The sequence below is a fragment of the Canis lupus genome, chromosome 6 (assembly GCF_048164855.1).
Source record: "Canis lupus baileyi chromosome 6, mCanLup2.hap1, whole genome shotgun sequence".
Lineage (NCBI taxonomy): Eukaryota > Metazoa > Chordata > Mammalia > Carnivora > Canidae > Canis > Canis lupus.
Window position 1 is genome coordinate 1,000,279 of NC_132843.1, and position 14,955 is coordinate 1,015,233.

Here is a 14,955-nt window from a genome sequence, read left to right on the forward strand (position 1 = left end):
GGGAGGGAGGGAGGGAGGGAGGGAGGATCGGAGCACCTCTCTCAAACCCAGCTGGAGCTGGATGTGGGCAGAGGGGTGGTGGAGCAGGGTGCCAGGAGGGGTGGTGGAGGGCCGGTGCCTAGCCCAGCCTGCCCCCAGGCGGCCCCTCCTAGCCGGGCTCCAGCCCCGACCTGAAGGAGTGTCTGAGTTAGGCCAGTGGGTGGTGCCAAGGCTGAGGCTACTGAAGCCAAGAGCCCAGGGAAGGGGGAGAGCTGGCCAGGGGCCAGCCCACCGGCTGGGTCCCGCAGTGGCCGGCAGTGTCATTCCTCACCCCCCCCCCCCGCCCTCCCCCTTAATGACTGTCTGTGTGTGCCCAGTTGGGAAACGCCCTTCGGAAGGACTCTGGGCAAGAAGTGGGAAGCCCTACCCTAGGCCCCTCCAGCCTTGTCTCCTTGTTCTCAGTCCCCCTGCCAGGTGCCTCCTGGGAATAGGAAGTCTCAGAGGGGGTGGGGGCCGCGGAAGGGGCTCTGGGCGGGCCAGCCTCTAGATCTGTTATTGTGCCTTTCTTTTTGGGATGTGGCTCCTTCCTGGGCCCCCTCCCTCTTGCTCACCCCCCTCTGCTCCCCGCTCTTTCTCACCCCCACCCCTCTTCCTGGGTCAGGTCGGTCAGAGCGCTTGGAAACGGGCTCTACTTACAGACGCCTTGCTTTTCACATCTGCCTCCAAACCCACAACTCACTCTTGTTCCAGGGAGGATGAAAGCTCCTACTTCAACCACCCGGCATGGCTCAGAAGGCTAAACAGAAGCCCAGGGAGCAAATCTACTACTGTCTTAACTTGAAACTTTAGGAGCGGCGGGTCATCAGCTGTGACAGAGGCACACAGATGGCTTCTGGACAAGTGTGCACATGTATAGAGTGGGGGTAGGGAGACGAACCCTGCGATCTGGATGAGGGTCTCCCCGGCCCACTTGGGCCCTGCAACCACACCGGGAGGTAGATCCTCTCATTTAAATGGGCTCAGAGAGGTCTTATCACTTGCTCGAGGTCACAGGGCTTGGTAACTACAACTGGACATGACACCAGTCTTTAAGAGCCTGGTGCCCAAAGGCAGGCTGCTTCTGGGGCTCAGCCCTGGCTCTTTGTCTTACTCCTGCAAGTTCTCTTAGGAGCAGCTTGCTTTGCTGATGGTGCCTCAGTTTCTCCAGCTGCAAGCAGGCTGCTGACTGTCCCTGAGCCAGGAGGCTATTATTAGCTGGGGAGGAAGCTGAGATGGGGGGGGGGCAGATCAGTAAAAAGCGCAGGGGGCAAGTCTTCCCTAGAGAATTTGCAGGGCACACACGGGGCCTGAGCATTACTCAAGCTGGAAACTCAGAGCCAGGCCTGCTGCCTCCCTCCCTGCTGGCCCTGAACCCCACCCTTGGCAGGCCATCCATCTGCAATTGTATCTCTAAAATAGATCTCAAATCCCCTCTCTTCCTGCCACGTCCTCCATCAGTGCCCTCAGCCGGGCCACCATCCCCTGTCACCCTGACCTCTGCAGGGACCTCCTAACTGGTCGCCCTGCTCCCACTCCTGTCCTGCTCCTTCAGCCCAGTGCCACAAGGTAATCTTCTCAAAACATGCATCTGGTCGCATCACAGGGCACTTGAAATGCAATCCAAACTGTTCACCATGGCCCCTGCGGCTCAGCAAAATCCCCACTTCTCTCCCTAAGGTCACCCCTGTCCCCCCCCCCCCCCCCCCCCCCCGCCCATCCTCTGGTGAGTTCCTTTTCCTTACTGTTGTGGGGCCTTGCAAGTGTGACTTCCTTGGCCTCACATGCTCTGCCCCTATGTCAGGTCTTGCAGAAACATCACCTCCTCCAACAAGCCTTCCTGGAACACCACAGATAAATTAGAAACCTCCTTCACCATCATCCATTACAGACCCTTGATCGAAGCACTCATGCCGCTTGCATACTTGTTTTTAACTGTTTGCCTCCTGAATTATTTTTTGATTATCTCTCCCACTAGAACAGAGGCTGCCTGTGGGCAGGGACCCCGTGTGTCCTTTTCACCATGTGCCTCTATGTACACCGTAGGCCCCCAGCAAATATGTGGGGGACGGAAGAAGTTTGTTGAGAGAACCTGAGACCTGGTTAACAAGTAGAAGGCATCTAGTCCTGGCTCTGCCACTGCCGGGCTGTGTGGCCTTGGGAATGTCATCACACAGCCTCCTAGATCCTCAGCTTCGTCCTCTGTAAACGGGGACAGTGGGTGAGATGCGATGACCAGCCAGAGCTTTGCAAGGTCTAGGGCTCTGCTGCTGTGTGGCCTTCCTTCTCCAAGCACCGCAAGTGCCAACAGATGGACCAGAGGAGATCCCTGGCCCAGCAGTACTCGGGCTGGCTTAGAGAGGGCTTGGCTTCTGCTGTGCGTCCTGTTGACATTTTGGCTGTGACTGGCCACCACCCCCACAGCACACCCTGCCACGCAAGCATGGAAACTGGGGCTTGTCTGGAGGAAGCACTCACCCAGAGAGAAGCAGCACCGAGCCGGGGCCCATCTGATCTGGGGGCTCCACCCCAGCATCCCTGTTCCCCCAGCGTGGCTCCGAGGCCCGACCCCCTCAGATGATGTCAACCTGTGTGCGTGCGGTGCTTTCGCTTTCCCTGGCTTTCTTACACCTGTTACCCTACTTGGCCTTCTCCACAACCCCGGGTGGCAGACTGAGAAGGGATTTTTATGCCCACTTTGTGGGATGAGCAAACTGAGACCCTGATCAAAAAGGCAAGGGAGTGGCAGGATGGAGACCTCTGAAATCAAGGAAGAAAAACTCTAGTTTTCCTCCGATACATAATATATAGATAAATGTTTCTTTCTAAGGACATACATTTTTAAGGTAATATTAATATATGTGAATTATATTTGAAATACAGATGACATTCTTCTCTATTAGAGAGAGTGCGTGAAACAGAGGGGAGACGGTCACTCATAATCACACCACACTGGATAGGAGAGTACCCGTAGTAGCATCAGTAGCATGGTAGCAGGTTAAGGCAGTTGGTCTTGATCTTGGCATTCCTCCCCCGCCCTCCTCTCTCTACCCTCCCCCTCCCTCCTCTCTCTCTTCCCTCCTCTCTCCTCCTTCTCCCCTTCCTCGCCTCCCTCCCTCTTACTAGAGTGCACACAGTTTCCATCTGACATCCCACTCTGTGCTCCTTAGGTGCTCAACGAATGTTTCTTTTTTTTCTTTTTTCTTTTTTTAAAGATTTTTATTTATCCATTCATGAGAGACACAGAAGGAGAGAGAGAGCAGAGACACAGGCAGAGGGAGAAGCAGGCTCCATGCAGGGAGCCCAACGTGGGACTCCATCCTGGGTCTCCAGGATCACGCCCTGGGCTGAAGGCGGCGTTAAACCGTTGAGCCACCGGGGCTGCCCTTAACGAATGTTTAATTACATTTTGAGGAAAATTGAGAGAAAACTCAACCCAACGGGCCGGAGCCAGAGAAAGAGGTGGCACGGCAGGGCACACCAGCCTCTGCCTGCGGCCCTGTGGCTTCCCTGATCTGATGACAAGGCGAGCCCTTGCTGTCCTGAACCCCCTGCTTATATGATGATCACAAGAGACTTTCTGGGACTTTACTGTAATCGGAGGCTCTAGCACTCTGCTCCACAGACCAGATTTCCCTGAAACGTATTAAGATGCCCACCCGAGTAAGGATTCATTGCCGTCTGGCATCAAGCTCGGAGAAGCAGCGGCAAACCGAATCTAAGCGCTGCGCTAACAGCCCTTCCAATGGTCGCAAAGGTCACCCAAACCCGGTGGTTTGCGATACCACACACATTTCTGCCTCAGTGCTGGGGGGCAGACCCTCATCCAGAACCTACCGGCAGTTTGCCAAGCTCCTTGCCCAGACGCCTCCACTTCCTCAAGTACACAGGAGCGATCCAGAGAAGCAAGGCTGTGTGGCCGCTAAGGCTGCCCTGTTCTGTGGGAGTGGGAAGGTGAGAGTGGGGCCCAGAGGGGAGGCCCGCATACGGGGAGCTGCCTCCCACTTCTCAGGTGTGCTGAGAGGCCAGCCGGAGCTTGTCCTGACCCTGGGCCCTCTGAGGGGAGGTGCCGGCGAAGCACGGGGTGCCAGCAACCTCTCCCCCTCTCTGGGGAAGTGAGGGGAAGGTACCTGCCCGGCTGGCACTCAGGGAAGGGCTCACAGTCTGGCTGCCTATAGGACAGATGATGGACCGAGCCAGTGGCAGGGTCCCAGCGCACTGCTGCTCACAGCCTGAGGGCCCCAGGGCTGCCAGGGCCTCGCCCTCCTCCCAGGCTGCGCTGGGTGACGCACTCAGGCACCCACAGCGGGAGGAGGGGAGAGTGCCGAGAGCCCTGGCTAACCCTGGCCACTCCAGGTATGCTGGGAGCTGGGGGAGGAGGAGGCTCAGCTAGGCCCTGGCCACCGGCAGCCCACCCCTTGGTGGGAAAGGGCGCAGCAGGGCCAGCCAGAGGCCACAGCTTCCTCCCCTCCTCCCCTCTCTCCTCCCAGGTCTACAGTGACACTGCCTGTCCCTGACCCCCCACTCTAGGCTTTGGCTATAAACTGGGGACACGTGGACATTCCCCCATCCTCTGCAGCTGACCCTCAGCAGGGAAAGACCAGGACCTGACAGCCATCTGCCCTGACCTCAGGGGCGAGGCCGTCATTGTCTCCCCACCAGGTCCTGAGGGGAAGCACTTTGGGGCCCTGGCCAGCAGCCTCAGGTCACTGATGCCACCTGGAGAGAGACCCGGAGAGCCAGGATTAGAGCTCCCACACGGAGCCAGGAAGGGGGTGCAGGCCGGCAGGACTTGCCCCCAGCACCCTGGCAGTGGGGCAGAGCGGCTGCCCTGGATGGCGCCCCCGCCTCCAGGCCCGGGGGCCCCCAGCCCACACCCCCCACCTATAGCCCGCTCCACAAAGCAACACTGTGCTTCTAGGGATGCCTTTTTAAAGGAGGTATTCATACTCAGAAAGCTAACAAATCTAAGAACCTCAACCCAAACAAACAAGTAATTCCCCTGACATGAAATGACACCCCTAAGACCGGAGCCGTGGGCAGGGCTAGACCTCCTGGGGGCCCTGAGGGCTGGGCTGAGGCTCCTAGCCGCCAACCAACGCTGGCCTTGACCCAAGTTCCCTTTAGCGAACAAATTGAAAGTTGGCCTGTCCCTACGGGGTCCCCGCAAATGTGCAAGGGCCCCATTACCTGGCCAGGTTGTTGGTACACTTTGGGCATAACAAACACTCTCTGGGGGTCGGCGTGTCCCTTCTCCAGTGTGTGGTCAGGAGGAGGAAGGCTGGGGATGGGGATGGGGAAGATGCAGGCAGGACCGCGTGGGTGTGCTCTCAGGCGGGCACGTGGGGGTGCGCAGGTGTGTGTGGGGGTGGGTGTACTGTGCAAGGGGCCACTGGGTGGCTGACCGCTGGTGGGGACAGGCTGTGCACCAGCAGTTTCTTTGTTGGATGAAGTGGTCAACAGGCTCCAACGCCCTCCCAAAAGCACCTGTTCTAATGTGGGCTCCCGCGTGTTCCCGCAGAGGGGTCAGCCTCACCCCTAGTGTTGGTCAGCATGCCACCTCCACAGGCCATCAGGTATGGCCAGGACAGCCCCCAGCTAGCCTTTCCCCAGGCCCCGACAAACTAGCCAGGCCGGAGGGTCTGCCCAGGCACCTTCACCACACCCGGAGGGTGGCAGGGACTTTCTCCTGGAAGAGACTGGAAAGTCCCCTGCCAGGGGCTTTCTCCTGGCATTTTCCATAGGTCAAGGTTAGGCTTGTAGGATGGCTACCATACAGATCAAAACAAGGGCCTGGCCTCCTACAAGGACCTCATCAAAGAAAACTTGCTGTTAACCCCCAAGGACAGGAGAATTACCATAATTACAGTAGCCAGGAGCATTGTGCCAAGAGGGCTTTGCATTGCATTATCTAGTTCAATCCTCAACAGCAAACTCTGAGGTCCAAAGGTTATTATTCCCCTTTTACAGAAGGGCAGCTCAGAGTCAGGATTGGACTCAGGTCACACTGAGCACCTCTAAAACTTACTCTTTATCCTGGAGACCTGCAGGAGGGAGCTGAGAGTATTTGGGGGTTTCGCACAGAGGAGGAGAAACCGGAGCGAGACAGAGGTAAGCCCAGGCTGAAGCCTCAGACCAGGCCCTCCTGTGAGGCTATAGGTGCCATCTGGTGCATCTCCAAGGGGACACGAAAGGGTCACCTGCTCAGCACCGTCAGCAGGCTCACCGGATCCAGAACAAACGCCATTCAGGAGTTTTGCCAAAGAGTCTGAGCTTCGTGGCTGAGAAGGAAAAGTGCTGCGCCGTGGGTGGGTTGTGTGGTGTGCAGGAGGTCGGGGTCCCGTGGCTGGGGCACGGTGACGCCTCTCCCAACGTGGACTTCTGAGCCCCTGCTGGCGTCTCTGGGCAGATGGTTACAATGCAGATTCCTGGGCCTCACCTCAGGCCCACTCATGAGAATCTGAACCCCTAATCTCTGTTTTCTGACTCCCAGGGGATGCACGCTCACGTGTCAGAGGCAGGGGGCCTGGCAAGGGGGCGGTGTGGCCTTTGCCAAGTCAGGGCCCTGAGGAGCCATGTCAGGTGTGTTTTGGGGTGCGGGGGCGGGGAGAAGGAGGAGGTTTTCCAGCTCCTGGGTTGCATCTGCACTGAGCATGTGCAGGCACTGCAGAGGATGCCAGGGAGTGGCCAAACCACCGCCGCACAGGGACCCTCCCTGCTCTCAGACCCTTCCATGTCTCGGACACTGTTGGCGGGACGTCCTTGTGCATGCCTACTCCCTCTTTGGGCCTTCTGCCTTAGATCGGATTCCCAGAAAAAAATGGATGAAAGGGGTATGAAGACCTTTATGGCTCCTCACCTGATAGTGCTAAATTGCATTTTCCAGAAAGGTGGCACATCTGACGTTTCACCACAGCGCCGCTGCCAGCATCCCCTGCACCCTGCCCAGCCCTCACCAGCCACGCGCACCTCTTTTAAAGATAGGGAAACTAAGGCTGCGTTGTTGAAGTGGCCAGTGGCCTGTCCAGAGTTCCACACTCACTAGGTGCCAGAACCGGGAGGCAGGGTGTCTCACCACAGCCCACTGCCGAATTCCTCAGACTCAGACCAGGCAGGAGGGAAAAGCCCCGCTTGGCACGTCCTTCTCTGTCCCCCACCCCTCCTGGCCAGCTTGCACTGAAGTGCTAGGAGCTCAGGTTTCAGTGCATTTCATTGTTTTCCTGCCTATAAAACGGGGCCTCTCCCCTGTCTGCTGAGGCTCCACATCCTCCCTGAGCTCTCCATCCCTCGGAGGAGGCCATCACATACTTGAACTGTGGGTGAGAGGTAGATAAAGGGTAGGGAAGAAGCGGGGGAAAGGCGAGGTGACAGCCCCAGGGAAGGACTGGCCTGAGGAAAGATAGGATGGGAAGGAGCTGGGGCCCAGCACGCCAGTCAAAGGAGCCTAAATATGGGGGGGCCCTTGAGTGCTTGCCTAAACTGCTATCTGTTGCCTCTGAGATGCGGGCTGTCTCCATAAGAAAGCTCTTATGTTTGCAGGGGTCCTGACCAGGGTGTCTGGGGGCACGGGGAGGGGCCTTCAGAGGATTCACAAAACCCCCACTAGTCAGTATGCAAGATTGTATGAGGGCGTGAGCATGTTCCTTCTTCTGGGAAGACAGCCCACAGAGCTTAATAGATTTTCACAAAAGTTGATGATCGTCCTAAAAGTTCAAAAAATAAAATGTAGATGAAAGGTGGAAGTCATTGGGAAATAGAAACTTTTGGTGCATGAATTCTATAGCTGTAATCTGCCCATGGTAAGGAGAGAGGAAATACTTGCAGGTGGTCCTGTCAGATGAGGAGATGAGAGATGGATGGAGGGATGGATACATGAATATGAGAAAGAGAGAGAGAGAGAGAAAAGAAAAGAAAATTAAGAAAGAATCTACATTTGGCACACAGGTGCTGTAGAGAATCACCGTTTGTGCCACGTAAGCTATCTCGCGCTCCACCGTGTGCCCGTGGGCCTGCCCGTGAGCCAGCGGAGCAGGGGGAGATGGTGTACTTGTCGCCGAGGTGTTCAGAGTCACTGTCTTCCCAGGATGGTCCCAGGCAAAGATGAAGCCTCCTCAAAGTGAAGAAGCCAGTTAGTGGGAACACAGGATTTGGTTTCACAGCTTTTCCAGGGCCAGCTCTTGTGTCAGATGGGTGTCACTTGCCAACAGTCCCAGCAAGCCCCCCTGGAGCCCTCAGCAGGTGGTAGGGGTCAGCACCGGGCTGAGTGCTGGGGGAGCATCCTCTTATTTACTGCTCAGCAGCCCTGGGGGTGTGGGCAGCACTCCAACTCTCCTTTCATGCGGCACCAAAGGGAGGGAGGCCCAAGGATCTGAAGTCGCTAGCCCCAAAGTGGAACAGTCACAAGTGACTGGAGGCCACCAGAGGCTGGGTGGGCTAGTCCTGGACTGGGGTACCTACTGCCTTGGGGGACAGCCAGGTCCTGTCCCATCTCCATCTTCCACCCACAAACTAGACCGGGAATACTCTGGGCCCACTGTTCTCTAGGCCTTTAAAGGGATAGTTCAGTGAATATAGTGGAAATGATGTGGGCTGGCTGTGTACGCTCCCGTACTAGTAGAGGCCGTCACGGTGTACCTCCCAGGTGCTGAGCACCCAGTATGGGTCAGAAAACATACGAAAGGCTTTACAGTCATTTCCTTGATTGTATCCTTACAACAAAGCTTCCAAGGTGAGTACTAGCATGTTTATTTTACAGATAAAGGTACTGAGGTCCAAGAAGTTCAGATAACCTGCCTGAGTAGTAAGTGGAGGCACTGGACTGCACCCACACCAGCACCCGCACCCCTCTGTGCTCCACAAGGGAGGGGCAGGAGCTGGCTTCCTTGTTACAGCCCCTTGCTGACTGGGGCTGGGGAAAGGCCCAGGGGGCTCATTGCTAGGGTCAAAGGAGAAGGAAGGGAGGGAGACAGGGAAGGAGGCAGGGAGGGAGGGAGAGAGGGAAGGAGGGAGGGAGAGAGGAGGGAGGATGGAAGGAGAGAGGGAGGAGGATGGAGGGGGGAGGAAGGAGGGAGGAAGGAGGGAGGAAGGAGGGAGGGAGGGAGGGAAGAGGAGGGAGGAGGAGGGAGAGAGAGAGAAGGGAGGGAGGGAAGAGGGAGGAGGAGGGAGGAGGGAGAGATAAAATGTCAGCTAGGGTTCAGGCGGCACCAAGACGACAACTGACCCAAATCTACAGCGGTGAGGTCAGGCGCCCCACAAAAGGGCATTGCGAGGGCGCAGCGCCACGACTGCAGCCCCAGGCGCAGCCCAGGACACTCGGAGGGCCGGCCCTTATGGCTGGGAACTGGCTGCCGGGTCAGGGGCCCAGGCTCTGTGCCTCCAGAGCTCACAAGAAGGTGAGGGCACAGCCTGGAATCTGGTGCTTCCCACTCATCCCTTCTCCATCGGGCTCTGGGAACCGAGGCCCGGGGCACAGGCACAGGGGCAGCAGGGCCGCCAGCCAGGGACAGGGGCGGGGCGGGCCTCGGTCAGGGGGCTGGAGGCGGGGAAGCCTGGAGGGGTTGGTCAGGGGGCTGGAGGCGGGGAAGCCTGGAGGGGTTGGATCTGGGCCTCTGCAGGGCCTAGAGGAGCCCCTGGAGGGCTCAGCGCACCTGCAGGAGGCCCAGGCGGCCCTGCACTCCGCTGGGGTTTGTTCTCTGGGGCAGGACGAGGGCCGTGCTGGACCAGGGACAGCGGGGCCAGGACACTGCGGCTGGCCTGCTCCTGGGGCCAGGCCCGCCCACAACTGGCCTCTCCGGGTGACCTTCACCCCGGCCACCTCTCTCGGGGTCGCCCTCCCCACTCTGCGGTCCTCTCGGGCCCTCTGGGTTCTGGGATTGCCTTTCATCTCAGAAAATAAAGCTTCAACTTTCCTCATCTTGAAAGTAATACACGCACATTGAGAAAAACGTTATGTGTTTTGGCCTGGAGGTTAGGAAAGGGCCCTTTCCCCAGCCTGTTTTCCACACCAACCACGTTAAGGTGAGCACTTGCCGAGGCGCTCTTACCCCACTCCCCATCCCTGCCCCTGCTTCTCGCCTCCTCAGTTCTCACCTGCAGGCGGCTCTGGCCAACTTCTGTGTACTCGGATTAGGCAAGACGTCCTCCTCCAAGCCACGCTGTTACTGCAAAACGTCCAAGTCCCTCACGGGAATTGCTTAAACAACCCGAAGACGCTTGCATAACCCAAAGTCACCCCAACGGTGCCAGTCATCAGCCAGCACTGCCTCCCTGAGCCCCCAACCATGAGTGTTCACTAGCCATCCTTCACCCCCGTTCTCATTTGCTCCAGCTGGTCCCATGTAGGTTGGAAACGAGAAAACCAAGCTAGTTTGAAGTGTGCGTCAAACAGGAGCCTGTGGGCCCTCAGTGACCTGTGCCCCAGAGAACAAGTGTTCTAGCAGGTGTTCTGTGACTTCTCTTGGTTCGATGTGGTTTTATTTCCTGCCACTTCTTGGCCATGTTCCAGGGAGAGGAAGAAGACAAATAAATATGGTTTCCCTGGACCCCTAATATTCTCTAGTATGTCGTATGGACTTTATTTCTTTGAACTTTTCAATTATTTTCTTCTTGATGCTGTCACACATCGGTATGGCATATGGTCATCTCGGTGGGGAGGGATGGAGGCTTCAGGATTCCAGGCTTTGCTCCTCCCTGCACAGGCTGAGAACCACGGGGCTACACTAGAAAAGCCAGAGTTTTGGGGGGTCTACTTAATTTCCAGTTGAGCTATGTGACTCTAACAAGATTGGAAATAGCGGTGTACTCAGGCCGTGGGAGAGGCAAGTCTCCTCAGAGCCTCTACAGGCCCATGTCCTTGCTCTGTTCCTAAGGAAACAGGGTGTGTCTGAGGTTTTCCTAAAGAAACTCTTGGCTAATATGCAAATATCTCCCCCATGGGAGACCTTATGAAATGATTAACAACGACATCCTGGGTCCCACCGTGCGTGTATAACGCATCTTCTTCCAAAAGGATCTGAAGCAGGGTGCACACGTGCCTGCAGTACATTGTGAGTAGATAAACATACACACAAAAAAATAAGGAGGGAAAATGAAGCAATGAGAAGATAAGGATCAACAAGGAGGCCAAAATGAACACCGGCGCGACCTGCGCGCCCCACGCAGCACAGCCACGGGAGGCACATCCGTACCGAGATGCCTGGCTGGCGAGAGTGGGGAGAGCCACCAGCCCCACAGGGCTCCGCTTTCCTTGCTTGCTCCCTATGACCTCCTACTTCCCTCATCGGACCTCGGTCGTCCAGTCTGTAGGGAGGGTAGATCTTGCCCCCAAGAATCTGTGTGAGGATCAAGTCAAGTCTCATTTGTCAGAGAAAGCACACGGAAGGTCCAGTGCACAAAAGGGCCTATCATTTTATTGTCCCACTGCCTCCTTGTGACCCATTGAACCTTAGTCACTTTCCTTGGCCATGTGAGGTGGCCACCAGGTTCTGGCTGCTGTGGCTGGTCAAAATCCCTCTTACATTCATTCTTAAGAACACGGGCACCGTCCAAACACTGGGTGAGAAGCCTTGTGACGTTTCCCTGGGCTCAAATTATGCCATTTCCCACCATCATAACCTCTGCTCCCTTTCCCTGCTTCAATGGGGCAGGCAGGGGCGGTTGGAATTAAGGTACTTGGGAGTAGTAGAGACTCAAAAATTATAAAGTAAAGTTTAATACCCCTGGAAAATTTGTTTCCTGACACAGGGATGATGTTGGGTAATGGAGGGGAGAGAACAGGGCTGAGAGAGAGCAGACGGAGCCCTCCGGGGGCCACTCCAGGTGTCCTGCACTGGGCCTGGCCCCTACAGGCCACTCGCAGGGTTTCCCCAGCCTTAAGCTTTGGGGGTGGAATCAGGCATCTTCTGGACACAGGCCAGAATTCTAGCTGAAAGTGCTTAAGATTGGGCATGTTGCAGTTCTGGAGGGGGAGTGAGGGCAAAGTAGCTGCCAACTGGGGGAGCAGAGCTATGGGTGCCTCTGCTGGCTTCCTCCCCGTGGCTTTTGCCATATGCACCAAGGAGAGCTGTTCGGTACACAAGGTATTAATAGCAAGAAAAATCACATAAAAACCATGATAAAAGGGGATCCCTGGGTGGCGCAGCGGTTTAGCGCCTGCCTTTGGCCCAGGGCGCGATCCTGGAGACCCGGGATCGAATCCCACGTCGGGCTCCCGGTGCATGGGGCCTGCTTCTCCCTCTGCCTATGTCTCTGCCTCTCTCTCTCTCACTGTGTGCCTATCATAAATAAAAAATAAAATTAAAAATTAAAAAAAAAAAAAACATGATAAAAGAAATACCATATACGTAACCACTAGACAGCGTGCTTAGTTTGGGGCTGAACATGGGGTCACGGCAGGCAAAGGGGTCCAGCACTGTTCCTGGCAAGTTGCTGGTCCCTCATGCCATGGCCACCAGAGACTGCTAACCTGCAGAGGACAAACGGGCCGTGGGATGAGTTAACCGCCGCTGGGAAGGTGGTCAGATAAGAACCAGCCCTCCGTTCACACTTCCCAAAGCTACTGTTCCAGGGGTTCAGGCACGGTTACTATTATCTCCACTGTAGAGGTGAGGAAACAGATTTGGTCGGGTTCAATTATTTGTCAAAACTGCGAAACTCTGGTGGTCCCAGCAGAAAGGCGGCCAGGAATCCCAGATGGGAGTGTGGACTCTGGAGCCAAACCCTAAATCTTCACTCTGCCATCCCTCACTGTGTGACCCTAAGCACCTTCTCTCTCTGCCTCAGTTCCCTGTTCTGGAAAAGGTGTTGGGCATATGACCTGAGCCAATATTTGTAAAGTGCTTAGAAGAGTCCCTGACACCTACAAAATGCCATAAGAGCATGTTAAACACAAACTCCCAGGTAAAAGCCTGACTCCATAGCCCCAAACCAAAACAGACCCCAAGATCCCAAGTGTCTGTGCTCAGTCCTGCAGAAGAAATGCTAATTCTACTCAGCTGGCCGCCTGCCGAGAGGTATCGGTGGGGTGTCGAGGGGCTAGAGACGGATCAGGGTGGGGAGCAGGCAACTGCCCCAATGCCTGGGGACAGTCCCACTTCCTTTCCCTTCAAGGCCTTTGCCAAGGAGGAACACATGGGCTCGATAAACTTGTGCCAAGCAGGAACGAGATGGTATCTGGGCCGGACAAGCTGACAAGTTCAATGTGCCCAGGTTCCCAGCAGGAGCAAACACCAGCTCCCCGCTTGGCCTCCTTCTCAACTTCTCTTTGCTTTGGTGGATGTGTTGTAGTTGCTGCCAAGGGCACCCATCACAAATGACGGGTGGTTTGCCTTTGGGGAGGGCTGCAAAGGTGTCAGGCAAACAAGCCCTGGCTGGCTTTCTCCTAACACTGGCCCCAACAGGCCACAAGCTGAACAGGGTTTCCCAAAAGCCACAGGCCGGTATGCTTCAGAGCAGGGTCTGAACGGGAACATGGAAACCCTGTTTTCTTGCCCACGCTCTGCCTCTATGGGCCCCAGTGTCCTTGGGCAAATCCTTCCTCCTTCCAGTTCCTCGCCATTCTCTTCGGTAAATGGAGGCCTTGGGGGTGGGGGCAATGGTGCAGGGGGAGGCAACTTTGGCTCCTCCCATCCATGAGGTTGGAGGAAGTGTTCTGAATGGCTGTTGGTGGGCCCTGGCAGTGTGGTGGGGTGTTTGTTTGTTCACTAAACACATGGAATAAGTGTCCTTAGGTCCTTAGCTCTTGGGACACCCGGAGGGGGGTGGGGCTCAGGGGTTGATCTGCCTTCAGCTCAGGGCGTGACCCCGGAGTCCTGGGATCGAGTCCCGCATCGGGTTCCCGGCAGGGAGCCTGCTTCTCTCTCTGCCTGGGTCTCTGCCTCTCTCTGTGTATCTCTCAGGAATAAATAAAATAAAATCTTTAAAAAAGAAAGTGTCCTTAGGTCTCTTGCCTGCCCTGGTGGGAATGGAAGAGGGCAGACTCCAAAGGCAGAGGACAGCAAGCAGAGGCCAAGAGGAAGAGCGTCCAGCATGGTCTTCCCCTCCCTGCCTGGTTCACCTAGCTCAAGGCCTGGAAGGCCCTCTTTCAGCACAGGGGGAGGAGGGGCGGGGCCGTCCCAGGGAGAGGGCGAGGGCCAAGGCAAGTCCCCGGGGTCGGGGTGGGAGTGAGGGGTGTGGGGGTGGGGGTGTGTGTGAGAACCTGGGGCTCTGGAGAAAACGCAGGCCCAGTCAACTGCTCTGCCTGCATCTATCTCAGTGCATCTGCTTCCAAGCAGCCCATGAGAGCACTGCGGAGGGAGCCCTGCACCCTAAAGCCCCGCAGCCGTGGGTGTACCCCTTCTGCCCTCCTCCCCTCCCAGGCCAGTCTCTTAACTGACAAATGCCTGGCACGGTGGTCTCCCCCACCCTCAGGTCCTGTGGTGCTCTGTCATTTGATGTCTGTTATGTACCAGCAGCAGCGCAGGGGCAGGGGATGCTGGGACATTCAGGCCCACATCTGCCCTCAAGCAGTTCAAACCCAGGTCTAATTAATTCACTTATTAAGCACCTACTGCATGCCAGGCCCCATGTTTACCTCTCCTAACCAGATCCCAAGCATCTGGAGGGAGTAGGGGGTCACAGGCCATCCTAATTTTTCTTTCTTTCCCCGCCATCCTAACCCCCCTTGTCCTAACACGGAAAACCCGGCAGTTAAAAGAATAAACCCTAGAACCAGATTGCCCTGGTGTGAATCCTGGTGGTTTCCCGATACCAACCTCAGTTTCCCTGTCTGTAAAATGGGAAGAATGATCATTCTTACCTCATAAGGAGTCTTCCTTAGCAGGAGTCAAAATATTAAAGATCCATCGGGAATGTGATGTAGCCACAGTCACTCTGCCCCTACCACAGGCACTCCAGACTCCTCGCCCGCCTGCAGCCGCCCTCCACTCCCACGCCCCTGCAGCA

At 56.3% G+C, this 14,955-nt stretch overlaps 1 protein-coding gene across 10 annotated transcripts in view; it reads right to left on the reverse strand.

Annotated features, from left to right (window-relative positions):
• LOC140634874 (zinc finger and BTB domain-containing protein 7C) overlaps positions 1 to 14,955 on the reverse strand; it is a 335,185-nt gene that overhangs the window by 104,273 nt on the left and 215,957 nt on the right. The window contains exon 1 of one of the 10 annotated variants that reach the window (XM_072828534.1): positions 10,105 to 10,235. The exons of 8 other annotated variants lie outside the window; for them this stretch is intronic. The gene's annotated coding sequence lies outside the window, so the exon portion shown is untranslated. Of the gene's footprint in view, positions 1 to 3,852; positions 4,159 to 10,104; positions 10,236 to 14,955 lie in introns of those variants that run through there. One more of the 10 variants, XM_072828533.1, reaches the window with a different exon arrangement.